Here is a 12,548-nt window from a genome sequence, read left to right as displayed (position 1 = left end):
CAATAATAATTATATCACTTTTTCTCCACTATCAATACACTTTACAACTTTTTATTAAAACCCGTGCCGTCCCCAAAGAGGAAGCCATTTCAGGGACGGAGGGAGTATATGCTAGAACATTGTAGCGAAATCTGATATCTCTAATAAATAATATATATGCTAGAACATTGTAGCTAAATTCGCTATCTAATAAAAAAATAATATGTAGGCCAGAAAATTATTATTATAAAATAGCACAATAAATCATATTATACGTGGCGTCATATAATCACTCTATTCTAATTTTCCTCGATTCTCATTCATTCTTATATTTTACTAAATTTTTAATTAATTTTCATATCTAAAAAACTTTGAACATCTAAAAATCATTATATTAATACTCCATAAATCTTGCATGAGTAAATATCAAGAACCGGACTCTTCTTAGCTTTAAACTCTAAATGCCATTAAATATAAATAAATCCTATCTTACGTGGCGTCGTATAATCACTTCATTCTAATTTTCCTCAAAAGCATATTTTATGTTCCTTCGTCAATAAAAAAATATATCAACTTAAGATGCTAACGTGTTACAATGATTTTAAAAATGTACCTGAAAGACAGTTATAAGGAAGCATACTACACAATGGGTTTCCTAGAAGATGACAAAAAGCGTATTTTTATCCATTTTAATTTTTGTGTTATTTAAACAATTTATTAATTTTTACTTTGTAATGTAAATTTTTTTAGATGAATATATAATCAATTATTGTAACAATTTATATTTCATTATTTAAATATTTATAAATTTAAACGACTTCAGGTAGTAAGCGGGCATCACTATACGCGTTTGAAAATAGGACAAACAATAAAATTATTTTTTAATCGAATATGAGATGAATATGTGTATATAGATTCAAAACATGCTTCGTAAATTGTATAATTTCTTAATTTATGAAATTGGATGCCATGAGTTTTAAGAAATATTTAGTTGATAGTGTGTTGAGTAGAGAAAGGTACTGACCACTTTTGAATTGTGGGGTTATTAATTATAGAGAAAGGTACCAACCACTTTTGTTATTTATACTAGGTATTATTAATATTTACTTTGTAATGTTTCGATTTTCAATAAGACAAATAATCAATTATTGTAACAATTTATATTTGACTTTTTAGATATTTATAGACTTAAACAAGTTTGAGAAAAAATAGCGATATTACAATACGTGTTTTGACGAGAACTGATAGTAAAAATACTTTTGAGTTGGGTTTGCGACATGACTGGTATATAAATTCTAATAAGATATTCTAAAAAGATTTCATATAATGTTTAATTTCTATATTTATTTCTCCCTACGTCCCTGAAATAAGTTCATCTTTGGGGACGGCACAAGTTTTAAGAAAATATTGTAAAGTGTATTGATAGTGGAGAAAAAGTATTATAATTATCATTGGAAGTTGTGAAAAGGTATTGGGAGTGGTGAAAAAGTGAAAAGTAAGAATAAATAATTATTATTAGTGGTGGGGTAGTTGTCCAAAAATGGAAAAAAAAAAAGAAAAAAAGAAAAAAAAGAGGAAGTTATTTGGGAGACGTCCCAAAAAGGAAAAAGAGGAATTGTGAGTATAAATTAATTTTTAATCTTTTATAATTTATGCTATTTATTAAATGTATACTTTGTAATGTCCAAAAACAAACATATTGATTGTAAGCTTTTATTGAATTAGATAATCAATAACTATAAAAAATTATATTATTTATTTAGATATTTTATAAAATTTAAATGTATTCGGATAATTAACGAATATTATTATATATGTTTGTTGTTACTCTCTTGCATATGTTTGTCAGTTTGGACGGGCGCATAATTAAAATTACTTTTAAATCGAGTTTGGCATGAGTAAAAATATATAAATTTTAAACGAGTGCATAAACTATATAGTTTTTATTATTCATACTATTTATTGTTAACACACACATAAGATGTTGAGGACCATATTTATTTTTTGCGAAAGACTTCACTAATTATAGAATTTAAATAAAAGATTATCTACATGCTTACGTGAAATTTTCTCTATTTATTAATCTTTCAATATTTATTTTGAAATGTTATGAGTTTTTATTGAGATAAATATCTAATTATCGTAACAACTTATATTTGATTCTTTAGATATTTAATAAATTTAAGCATATTCGGATAATTAGCAGATATTACTATTATGAATTTAGAATAAGAGTAGTAAAATTATTTTTAATTGAGTTTCAAAACTAATATAAGTATATAAACGAAGTTCATAATTTTCAAATTATACAACAAATTTATACTTAAAATTATTAACAAAATTTGTATATAATAATTAATTTCCATCGAATTTCGATGGGTAACAAACTAGTTCTTACATATTTCGGTCATCTTCGGCACCATTTTATAAGAATACAACCTTTTTATCTGTACCTACAGTCATGCAGTGCAAGTGTTTTACTGCCCCTATCCCAACATGAACCAATCAAAGAAAAACTGGTGGTCAGCATGCAAAGTCAACGCAAGATCAAAGGTCGAAGTCTCCACTGCCGCATCTAACTCAACATTAGATCAACCGTTTCAAGAAGAGGTTGTTACTATTATTTCTACCCACACAACTGTAGACATTGACCCACCACTTCTTGTTCATCCCCTCGGTGGAATCGTTGACATTGAAGATGACGATGAACCAGAAGGCGACGACCAACCGTTGACATCTGATGACGACGACAGTGATGATGATGATAGTAATGATGATTAGAAATAAATGTACAATTTGAAAACTTGTTAATGTATTTCTAAATTCATATACTGTCTATTTATGTGATATATATGTTTGTTATTTTATTTGATAATTGTAAATTGGTTGTGTCTATACTTATCTGAATCAATTTGACACAGGTACCATGTCTCATCGTAGAGGTTTTTTTAGGTTTGGTAGTCGGTCTTTTGGGCTTGAGCAGGAGCGACAGTCCCCATCAGGCTCTGGGTCGTATATTTCTGCGACTCCAGAGAGTTCCACTCCACAGACCACTACTGCCTCTGGGTTTAGAAGGCCCAGAGGCCGATCAGTGGCTGAGATTAGGGCCGACTGCCTTAGGCGCGACGAGAGGATCCTCTTTCAAAGGACAGCTGATGGGTAAGTAATTTAATTTTAATCATTATTTGTCTATAACAAATAATTCTTTTAAATTACTTTGACATATTGGATTACAACTACAGTCAGTCGATCGAGCCCCCGGGGATCTCCACCAACTGCACTACCTCGTTTAAGAGGATTCAGAACCCAGGCGGGTACACGTGCAAGTTGACTCCGCCAACGGTGAAGGACTTATTTTTTGAGGAATTCAAGGTAATTGAATTTCTACTACATATAAATTTATCATTATATATTGTTAAAATGTTATATATTAATTGTACCATTTCTTCAATAGAAAGAGTTAACTTGGGACCTTGAGGATGAGGCTGATGTGAAAAAAATGTGGTTAAAAAATGCCCGCAAAAGGTACAGCGACAACATGAGCGAGTATAAGAGACAGCTTAAGGAGAAGACCGAGGCAGGGGAGAGGATGGAGACACCCCTGGGCATGTCCGACGCCTTCTGGACGGGACTCAAGGCATACTGGAATCAAGATGAGGTACAGGCCGTTTTTAGGCGAGCACGTGAGAACCGATACTCTGAACCCGATGGAGTTAGTACAAGGATTAGCCGGCATGTTAAAAGGTCTCAGTCGAGTCGTATTCTGCAGTAGAGTCTGGTTAGTAATTATGAATTAAGTATTTATCTTAATAAATAAATAAATAAATAAATAAATATATATATATATATATATATATATATACATAGGGTGCGGTTATAGTGAGAACCACAATTATCGTGAAAACATAAGAACTAATAAAATTACTGCATCTGCTATACAAATTAATGCATCCGAAAAAAATAATTTTTTTGCTCCCTTCAGGATTCGAACCCAACACCTGCATCCATCCACCAAGATGATGCATCCACCGTAGATCTTGATGATCGAATGGCTTAAAATGGTTCTCCGTTCTTATTTTATTAGTGGTTCTTATTTGAACCTCTCCATATATATATATATATATGGTTAGCTTCTATGGAGACCACTTCCCTACATAGAGAACAAAGACCAAATCATGTGCGTCGATCTTGCTTAATCTAACGGTTCATATAATTTCCTTATTTGATTTTTCATGTAATTAAATATTGGTTGATTAAATCCACTGAAATCTGGGATCACGTTGAATAAATCCCGGAAATTCCGAAACTTTCTGTTCTGAGACCTGATCCGTCAATGAACATAATATGTGAACATTATTATGTTCATTTGTTTTTCTACGAAAATATCGACGAACATGAGTATGTTCATTTATTTTTTTACGAAAATATCGACGAACATTAGTATGTTCATTTATTTTTTACGAACATATCAACGAAAATTAGTATGTTCATTTATTTTTTACGAATATATCAACGAACATTAGTATGTTCATTAGTATTTTCTACGAACATATCAATGAACATAATATGTGGATGCATTATTTACGTAACAGACTCTTCATCAAATTAATATTCCATAAATAAAAGATTTGATGGTCTATATCTATGACAATTAACGAAAATATCAAATCTTCACCAGATGAATCATCACCCTTGGATATACGAAGATCGACGCACAGGATTTGATCTTCGTTCTTCGAATTTTTTATGGTCTCCAAGAACTCTATCCTATATATATATATATATATATATATATATATATAGGGGAGGGTTAGAATAAAAACACTCTTAAGTGTATAAAATATAAATGATTTTCAGCCCTTAGATCATCAAGATCTACGGTTGATTCGTAACCCTGTTGGATGAATTCGTGGTCCTGAGTTCGAATCCCAAAGGTAACAAAAATTTATTTTTCGCAATTCGTAACTCTGTTGGATGAATTCGTAACCCTGTTGGATAAAATTCGTACATTAAAAAACGTTTATATTTATATTTTAAGAAGTATTTTCACTGTAGCCCTCCCCTATATATATATATATATATATATATATATATATTACCTTATTTATCTTATATACATGCATGAACAGATCTCGGATGGTGGAGTCCCCCAGGATGCGGAGAACTATAGCACCTTCCTCCATCTCCACATGCGCAGAGATGGAAGTTTTGTGTCAAACAGGGATGCCAGACTTGATGTAAGTGTTTAAGTTTAATCAAATATTAGTAATACATAGTGAAATGTATTTATTTTCTAATAATTGTGCATTGTTATGTATGAATTAGGCGGAGATTCATCGCGTTTCTGCTGAGACAGGACGAGAGGACCGACTCGATGAGGTCTACTTGGAGCTCGTACGTCCCGGTAGGTCACGGCTCTACGACACTGGAAGTGCCGGTGTGAGCCAATTTAGTAGGGGGTCTGCTGGCAGTACATGCACTTTCGGGATGTCTCAGCGAATGTATGAGACTCGGATCTCCACGCTGGAGGAGCGCCTCCTGAAGGCTGACGAGGATAGTGCTGCAGCAATTGCGGCCCAAGAAGTAGCATATGATGCCGAACGAGCAGCACGTGAGGCCCATGAGCAGCGGATGGCTCAATTCGAGGAGATACTGAGGCGGTCATGTCAGCTACCCCGAGCAGCACTTCTACGTATCTGAACATGTCGAACTATTTTATTTATGTTATGTTTTGGAACAAACAAAATTACACTTGCACTTTGTTTTACATTTGTGTTTTATTGAACAATTTAATTATTTCATGTTTTCAAATCGTTTTCCATCCCCTATTTATTGTGAGTGAATTCAACGTATGCAAATAAATTCAAAATACATTATAATTACAAAATTAAAATACTTATGCTCTATAAAGTAGATTGATAAAAAAATAATAACACATAAATTAATAAATAAATATATTTTTTGACATAAAAATAAGGATATATATGCAAATGAATTCAAAAATCCATTAAAATTATCAAATTAAAATACTTATGGTTTATAAACTATATTGATAAAAAAATTAATAATTAATTAAAAATTAAATATTTTTTCTCCATAAAAATAAGGGCGAAAACGAGACCGATCCATAATTAACAACATCACTTGCATATCATCTCGTCATATTCTAATGTTATGAATATATGATATATATTTGGCACTCATATTCTCGTTGATGGCATGTCTGCTAGGGCTTCTGTTGGTTATTTTGCTAGGGTGTTAGTTGAGATGAATGTGGCCTTGGATATCTCTGAGTTTCTTGATGTTAAATGTGATGATGATATTTATGAAATTGAGTTTGGATATGAGAATTTGCCATACTTCTGTTGTCTTTGTTCTGCGATTGGCCATGTCACTGATGACTGCATGAAACTTTCTTCGGGCAAAGAGCCTGCTTCTCCGACTAAGCAAACAGAACAGGTTAATAGTTTATGGGGCAAGAAGCATCACAATCGATCTCGACAATGGAAGAAGACTAGGAGCCGTTCTGTTGCGAACCGACAGCACGTGAATGAGGTGCCTGGTTCTGCTGGGCTGGATAATAATGAGGAGTCTTCGCCCAGACGTGAATATGTTCATGTTGGAAAGAATTCTGTGGAAAAAAGCAATCGGTTTGAGGTGCTGGAGTGTATGGAGTTAGAGAATACGGCAGCGCGTTGAGATGACTCGCTTTTGGGACCAGATTTACTGGAGTCCTTAATGAGACCGGTTCAGAATTCTGTACTAGATCGGCCCATTGAAGCTAGCTCGGATGCTCAAGATAGCAAGGTGGCCACGGCTGTTATGGAGGATTCTGACAGCTCCGTGGATGAGGAGATCACTGCAGACGATCGCGAGGCCGCAAGCCCGGCAGCACGGGAGGAAGTGGCCGGGTCTGAGGGTAAGGTCATAATACAGCCTGTTGTAGTTTCGTCCACGGACATGGCAGATGATTCTGCTTCTCGGTTGGTCTTTGAGCCCACACATTCTGCTCCGGAGGAGTTGGCTAGTCGTATTAGCAGGTTAGAGGAGCAGGTTAGTCAAGGGATGCAAATGCTTGTTGACAATCCTAAGCGTCGACCGGGTCGACCAAAAAAAGGTATGGAACGTCCACAAGCTCCACCGAATCTAATTGACAGTATAAAAAGTCAGCTCAGGAATGCTGAGGGTCCAAGCATGCGGGTTATGAATAAGGGCGCCATTCTTGACTCTCTGTCGCCGGTGGAGTTCTTGAATAAAGTGCACAATGCTCAGTCTGGAGGAGCGCTTTTGCAAAATTTTGTGGTTCACTCATCTTCTTCAGACGCAGCTCGAGCTATGTCAGCTGTGGTTTCTAAAAGATGGGGAGATATGCTGGACGATTCAGACTATTTTGATGAGGACAATCAAATGTTTTCTTAGTCTTGCATCGGCTTAAGAAACTGAGCTCGCTACTCTGCTCTGCCGATCTGGTTTGCTCTGGATCTTCCAAGCTTATGCTGGTCTGCTCTGGATCTGCCGAGCTGCTGCTGGTCTGCTTTGGCTCTGGCGATCTGGTGTTGGCTGCTCTGGTGTTTGCTGCTCTGGCGATGTGCTCTGGCTCTGCTGCTCTGGCGATGTCTGCTCTGGTGATGTCTGCTCTGGCTCTGCAGCTCTGGGGTTTGGATGCTCTGGTTTTTTTGCTCTGGTGTAGTCTGCTCTAGCTCTGATGTTCTGCTCTCCAGAGTTGGTTCTACTCTCTTCCCTGCGTTGTTTGATTGTTGCTTCATTGAATATATGATATATGAGTAGGTCTTGGGTGAGGTTGACCTCATAGCATGAGACGGGTCGGGTCAGGTCGGGGGCGCGGGTCGGGTCGGGTTTGGACGCAGGTCTGGGATAAAGTACACATTATCATTAATAAAAGTAACAATTGTTGTGAACAAATGTAATAATTTAAAAACATTACATTTCTTCATGTCAATAATTACTTTTCATTATAATAACAATTACTTTGAATAACGGAGAAAATAAATAGAATATAGAAAAAAAAATTAAATAATAATTTAAGTAATCATTATCTTGAGGAAAAGTAATTATTGATATGATGAAATAATCAAATAATAATTCAAATAATCATTGTCTTGAGGAAAAGTAACTATTGATATGATGAAATGTAATGTTTCTAAATTATTACATTTATTCACAATAATTATTACTTTTATTAATGAGAACGTGTACTTTATTTCTGGTATCCTAGACCCGCGCCCAAAACCCACCCGACCCGTCAAACCCACGCCCCGACCCGACCGGAATGAGGTTGACCTCACCCAAGCTTTTGTGATGATATATATTGTATATTGAAATAGAGTTTAAATGAATTAATAGGTAATAGATATATCAATAATACGAGTGTTCTCTACTGGTGACCATTCGAAAGGAACTTCAAGGTTAAGCGTGCTTGACTTAGAGCACAACTAAGATGAGTGATGCACTGGGAAGTTTGTCTAAGGTTTGAAATACTATATAAATACGGAAATACTTATGGATATAAATAAATAAATAAATTAATTAAATAATTAAATAATTAAAAATGAAATTATTTAATTAGCTGAGGCAAAGGGCCGCCGGCAATTAGCGACGGCCGTAGGCCGCCGGTGATAGTCCGGCCACGACGAGCCATCGGAAACTGTCAGTATTTCCGGCGGCAGAAATGCCGCCGCTAATTCTCGGCGACATTATCGTCGCCACAACTCGCCGGCGGCGTCTGCAGCCGGTAAAAGTCCAGCCAACCACCCGACTTGGCCGATAACGTTTACCGGCGGTAATAGCCGTCGGGAATCGTCGGCGGCTTCATTTTGCCGTCGCGGATCATATCTCCGACGAGAAAATTGCCGGCGGCACGGTGCCGCCGAAAACGCCGCCGCTAATTGCTTCACTGACGGCCACCTCATTTTTAACGTCGGGAATTGTCGCCGGCGATTAAATCATTTTTTGTAGCGTGGGCAGCTCGGAAAAATTTTCCCTCCTACCCGAGGAAAATGTTTCAACAAAGAGAAGAAAAGAGTAAAAAGGGAAAAAAAATATATATATGTATTTTACCATTTTCTAGCAAAGAAAATGCACCTTTAAGGTAAAAATTGAAGATTTGAGTTTACCATAATCTTTAAATTTTTTTATTTAATTGTTAACTTATCTAAAGGAAAACAAGGAAGAAAAAAGGTGATGTTAATTAGTTGGTTCATTTAAGATGCTTCACCAAAAGTGAGAACAAGATTGCAAAGTTTCCGGAAAAACACAAGGATGGAATTAGCTTTTAATTCGATCGTAGGCAAGATCATGGCAGACAACATTCAAACTCGCACCTTTTTTCACCTCTACTCCATATGGGTAATCACCATATCAAAAAAGTGAAACCACCCAACTCCAAACCTATGTCTTTTCTTTTTAGTGTTATTTTTAAATTATATTTCATCTGTCCACGAAAGAACTTCATATCTTTCATTTTTGGGATGTTCACAAAAAAACTTCCTACCTATTTTTGAACTATACCTCACCACTTATAATTACTTACTTTTCACATTTTCACAACTCTCAATATTAATTATAACACATTATCACAACTCTCAATACACTCAACAACTTTTTCTCTACTCTCAATACACTCAACAACTTTTTTCTTAAAACGTGTGTCACTCCCTCCTATGAAGTTTTTTCATGGACGGATGGAGTAATATAATTTTGATTCTATGACGATTTTTTAATTAGTATATATGAACTTAAAAGTGTTGCAAATATAATATGAATTTATTTTCATTATTTATTTAATAGCCCAAATCAAAAAATTTGGTCAATTTGAGTTAATGTGCCTTCAAGAAATAAACATCAAAACTAAGTTAATGTGCCTACAAGAAATTGTTCAGAAATTGTGATTCGGGTTACGTACTAAGCAATAACGAAAATAAGTACAAACTATATTTGTTATATTTTGTAATTGGGGCTAAAAAGTAAACGTAGAATCAAAGAAACAAACATATATATACAAACTTAATTTAATCCAAAGTCATCGCATAGATGTTATTATATCGATTCTATTATTAGTCATAGATTTGTTCTTAGAATAACAGATTATATACGTACCCTATAAAATTCACTGCATGTAGGATGAACCTATATGTACGAATATCGAAACCCTTTACCAAAAGAGTGAATCAAAATCATATTTGTATATGTATATCATTCAAGATTATTAATAGTTAAGATTAGAAACTTTGATTGAATCAATTAAGAGGACATTCATTCTAAAAAAAATTAAGAGGACACTCGATATTTTGTTCCATTGATATACAATGAATAAGATGATGATATGATACACAGTGACGATATACAAAAGAAGGGTAGTTAATTAATTTACAAACCCTAAACCCTAATGAAGAAATAGCTTAAAAAAACCAAACTGGTTATTTACGAATATTGTAATAAGAGAATAAATACCTTTTGTATAGCAGTTAAATTCATGTGAAATGAACTGTATTTAGAGATGGTAAGGCATAAATTTGCAAGGGTGGTCGAAATATATAAGTTTAGTGAGCATGAGAAGAGAATAAACAATATAGACCCCTTACATATAGAGTTTTACCGGCCGCCCCTATAAGCTATTTATCACTTTTCCATATATACGTAATTTAATTAAGATATATGAGAAAAGAAATATTAGTAGAAAAATAGTAGTAATATTGGATCGGAGCAGACTAAGAAAAGTGAATGAGAAACGACATTTTACGTGAGTGAAAATAACTAATTCTCGAGACGCTTCAGTTTCTTGAATATGTGAATGCTTAAAAGAAGGTCATACATATGATCATATATAAAAGCATGTACAAAACACTAAAAACTCTCTCTCTCTCTCTCTCTCAACCTTTTCCTTTCCCTGCAAATTAAGGCTGTAATATGTATCCAGACGTTCGATATATATATACATGTGCTCGAGGATGAAAAGTCTAACGATCAGTCCTACAAGTCACATGCACAGCTAGCTATCAATTTCAAACTTAGACATGTGACCTTATAAATAAGCTTTGAATAATGCAATATTGAATAACGATAATAAAAAATATTAATAAAATTTTCGTTATCTCCAATATTCAAATCCAGATAAAAACTTCTCCCCTTCAAATAAATATCAGCTATGAGATATATTGAATCAACGTCTATAAATCAATCTAAGATCTCACTATATATGAGGGATCTCATTAGAACCATTAATTCCATATATATATATATATATATATATATGTGATCGAAATAGGAACTAATTTGGGACTAGTTTTGGTAGTTGGTACCATATACGAAAATCTGGGTTGGAGGGGTGAAAATTTAAATTGAATTACGACTATTATTTATGTATTACAAGGAACTTATTCAACCATATATATTGATTTAGTCATTATTTTTATTCCTCACAAAAATAATCATTTTCACAATATAAATATAAATATAAATATAGATAGAGAAAGAATTGAGTGAAAATGCGGACGTAAGAGTGTGTTTTTACAAGAAAGTTTTATGTGTAAAGAGGAGAATATGGTTGTTATTTTATGCAGAAAGATAAGAAGTGGAGATGAAAGATATAGATAAGAATGAGTGAGATCCAGCAAGTGTTTCCAAATCATACGACATAAATGACTAGCTACGAAACGGAGACCATATTATCAAATGTATTAGCCAGAGACAGGACATGACAAGAGACGGCGCAAAATTAATTAACTAATGCTGCATTATAACAAATTTAATTTAATTTAATCATATAATAATCCATTTACTCCAGTATAATATTCAGAAACCACAACTCTTTCTACATATTTACATATATAGAGCCATTAAAAACGAGTTCACAAATAAATTAATAAACTATATATGTCACTTTAATGCAATCATGAAGCAGCAAAAAGAGAGCCGAAAGTGTACTAGTAAAAGATTGAAGCTTAAACTGGTAAAACAATAATTAATTGCTCCCTGCCCAAATCCATTAATACACCTAGCTAGCTAACTCATGAAGCCACATAAGATAATGGATTAACACAATGGTAATTAATAATGGGAAATTGGATTAATAACTGAGATCGAGACGTACGGACATTTGACGAAAATGATCATTGAAAGCATACGTAATTAACACCAAACTGAAAAACCACAACACCAACTTAGGTAATACTCCCTCCTTCCCGTAAAAAAGTACTCCCTCTGTCCACGAAATGAGTACCCATATTTCCTTTTTAGTCCGTTCATAAAATGAGTACCCATTTTCATTATTAGCAAGTGTACTCGACACAACCCTTTAATTAATACCCTCAAAAGACAGGACACCTATTCCACTAACACCACACTCAATACATTTCTTAAAATTCGTGCCGTCTCCAAATTGATACTCATTTAGTGGACGGAGGGAGTATCACATATGAGATGACACAAATTTTAGAAAAAATTACTAATAAATAATGTGTTGAGTGAAAATGAGTGATTGTGATTGAATTGATTGTGAGATTATATAGAAATAAGTGATTGTGGTTAAATAGAAAAAGTATGACTATGTT

This window comes from Salvia miltiorrhiza, chromosome 1, assembly GCF_028751815.1.
Source record: "Salvia miltiorrhiza cultivar Shanhuang (shh) chromosome 1, IMPLAD_Smil_shh, whole genome shotgun sequence".
Taxonomy (NCBI): Eukaryota; Viridiplantae; Streptophyta; class Magnoliopsida; order Lamiales; family Lamiaceae; genus Salvia; species Salvia miltiorrhiza.
This window is presented reverse-complemented; position numbering follows the sequence as displayed.